General features: G+C 37.2%; 11 pseudogenes; all 11 read right to left on the bottom strand.

Moving 5' to 3' along the window:
• Nucleotides 1-76: 76 nt before the first annotated feature.
• On the bottom strand, nucleotides 77-195 carry LOC148459378 (5S ribosomal RNA; annotated as a pseudogene).
• Nucleotides 196-311: 116 nt separating this feature from the next.
• Nucleotides 312-430, bottom strand: LOC148459377 (5S ribosomal RNA; annotated as a pseudogene).
• A 115-nt stretch (nucleotides 431-545) lies between these two features.
• Nucleotides 546-664, bottom strand: LOC148459376 (5S ribosomal RNA; annotated as a pseudogene).
• A 116-nt stretch (nucleotides 665-780) lies between these two features.
• Nucleotides 781-899, bottom strand: LOC148459375 (5S ribosomal RNA; annotated as a pseudogene).
• A 116-nt stretch (nucleotides 900-1,015) lies between these two features.
• LOC148459374 (5S ribosomal RNA) lies at nucleotides 1,016-1,134 on the bottom strand (annotated as a pseudogene).
• Nucleotides 1,135-1,250: 116 nt separating this feature from the next.
• Nucleotides 1,251-1,369, bottom strand: LOC148459373 (5S ribosomal RNA; annotated as a pseudogene).
• Nucleotides 1,370-1,485: 116 nt separating this feature from the next.
• LOC148459372 (5S ribosomal RNA) lies at nucleotides 1,486-1,604 on the bottom strand (annotated as a pseudogene).
• A 116-nt stretch (nucleotides 1,605-1,720) lies between these two features.
• Nucleotides 1,721-1,839, bottom strand: LOC148459371 (5S ribosomal RNA; annotated as a pseudogene).
• Nucleotides 1,840-1,955: 116 nt separating this feature from the next.
• LOC148459370 (5S ribosomal RNA) lies at nucleotides 1,956-2,074 on the bottom strand (annotated as a pseudogene).
• Nucleotides 2,075-2,190: 116 nt separating this feature from the next.
• Nucleotides 2,191-2,309, bottom strand: LOC148459369 (5S ribosomal RNA; annotated as a pseudogene).
• A 116-nt stretch (nucleotides 2,310-2,425) lies between these two features.
• The window catches only part of LOC148459368 (5S ribosomal RNA), a 120-nt pseudogene continuing 45 nt past the window's right edge, over nucleotides 2,426-2,500 (bottom strand).

The raw sequence follows: 2,500 nt of genomic DNA, 5'->3' as shown, positions 1-2,500 counted from the left end.
TCCAGTAAATTCATTGATAAGTTGAAAAAATTAATTGTAAAATGTAATAGAAAAGAATGTTATGGCAGTAAAAAATTACCTACAACACCTGGTATTCCCAGGTGGTCTCCCATCCAAGTACTAATCAGGCCCAATACTGCATAGCTTCCAAGATCAGATGAGATTCGGCATGTCCAGTGTGGTTTGGCTGTAGGTGCTCAAATACATTAACTTTAGACCTCTTTTACTTCTTAACTCAAGTAAATTCATTGATAAGTTGAAAAAATTAAATGTAAAATGTAATAGAAAAGAATGTTATGTCAGTATAAAATTACCTACAGCACCTGGTATTCCCAGGTGGTCTCCCATCCAAGTACTAACCAAGCCCAACACTGCACAGCTTCAAAGATCAGATGAGATTGGGCATGTACAGTGTGGTTTGGCTGTAGGTGCTCAAAAACTTTAACTTTAGACCTCTTTTACTTCTTAACTCAAGTAAATTCATTGATAAGTTTAAAAATGAAATGTAAAATGTAACAGAAAAGAATGTTATGGCAGTATAAAATTACCTACAGCTCCTGGTATTCCCAGGTGGTCTCCCATCCAAGTACTAACCAGGCCCAACACTGCATAGCTTCCAAGATCAGACGAGATTGGGCATGTCCAGTGTGGTTTGGCTGTAGGTGCTCCAAAATATTAACTTTAGACCTCTATTACTTCTTAACTCAAGTAAATTGATTGATAAGTTGAAAAAATTAAATGTAAAATGTAATAGAAAAGAATGTTATGTCAGTATAAAATTACCTACAGCATCTGGTATTCCCAGGTGGTCTCCCATCCAAGTACTAACCAAGCCCAACACTGCACAACTTCCAAGATCAGATGAGATTGGGCATGTCCAGTGTGGTTTATCTGTAGGCACTAAAAAACATTAACTTTAGACCTCTTTTACTTCTTTACTCAAGTAAATTCATTGATAAGTTGAAAAAATTAAATGTAAAATGTAATAGAAAAGAATGTTATGGCAGTATAAAATTACCTACAGCTCAAGGTATTCCCAGGTGGTCTCCCATCCAAATACTAACCAGGCCCAACACTGCATAGCTTCCAAGATCAGAAGAGATTGGGCATGTCCAGTGTGGTTGGGCTGTAGGTGCTTGAAAACTTTAACTTTAGACCTCAATCACTTCTTAACTCAAGTAAATTCATTGATAAGTTGAAAAAATTAAATGTAAAATGTAATAGAAAAGAATGTCATGGCAGTATAAAATTACCTACAGCACCTGGTATTCCCAGGTGGTCTCCCATCCAAGTACTAACCAGGCCCAACACTGCATAGCTTCCAAGATCAGACAAGATTGGGCATGTCCAGTGTGGTTGGGCTGTAGGTGCTCTAAAACATTAACTTTAGACCTCTATTACTTCTTAACTCAAGTAAATTCATTGATAAGTTGAAAAAATTAAATGTAAAATGTAATAGAAAAGAATGTCATGGCAGTATATAATTACCTACAGCACCTGGTATTCCCAGGTGGTCTCCCATCCAAGTACTAACCAGGCCCAAAACTGCATAGCTTCCAAGATCCGACGAGATTGGGCATGTCCAGTGTGGTTTGGCTGTAAGTGCTCAAAAACCTTAACTTTAGACCTCTATTACTTCTTCACTCAAGTAAATTCATTGATAAGTTGAAAAAATTAATTGTAAAATGTAATAGAAAAGAATGTTATGGCAGTAAAAAATTACCTACAGCACCTGGTATTCCCAGGTGGTCTCACATCCAAGTACTAATCAGGCCCAATACTGCATAGCTTCCAAGATCAGACGAGATTGGGCATGTCCAGTGTGGTTTGGCTGTAGGTGCTCAAAAACATTAACTTTAGACCTCTTTTTCTTCTTAACTCAAGTAAATTCATTGACAAGTTGAAAAAATTAAATGTAAAATGTAATAGAAAAGAATGTTATGTCAGTATAAAATTACCTACAGCACCTGGTATTCCCAGATGGTCTCCCATCCAAGTACTAACCAAGCCCAACACTGCATAGCTTCCAAGAGCAGACGAGATTGGGCATGTCCAGTGGGGTTTGGCTGTTGGTGCTCAAAAACATTAACTTTAGACCTCTTTTACTTCTTTACTCAAGTAAATTCATTGATAAGTTGAAAAAATTAAATGTAAAATGTAATAGAAAAGAATGTTATGGCAGTATAAAATTACCTACAGCTCCTGGTGTTCCCAGGTGGTCTCCCATCCAAGTACTAACCAGGCCCAACACTGCATAGCTTCCAAGATCAGACGAGATTGGGCATGTCCAGTGTGGTTTGGCTGTAGGTGCTCAAAAATATTAACTTTAGACCTCTATTACTTCTTATCTCAAGTAAATTGATTGATAAGTTGAAAAAATTAAATGTAAAATGTAATAGAAAAGAATGTTATGGCAGTATAAAATTACCTACATCCACTTGGTATTCCCAGGTGGTGTCCCATCCAAGTACTAACCAGGCCCAACACTGCATAGCTTCCA

The sequence above is a fragment of the Taudactylus pleione genome, unplaced genomic scaffold (genome assembly GCF_031769625.1).
Source record: "Taudactylus pleione unplaced genomic scaffold, aTauple2 ptg000967l, whole genome shotgun sequence".
Lineage (NCBI taxonomy): Eukaryota > Metazoa > Chordata > Amphibia > Anura > Myobatrachidae > Taudactylus > Taudactylus pleione.
This window is presented reverse-complemented; position numbering and strand designations above follow the sequence as displayed.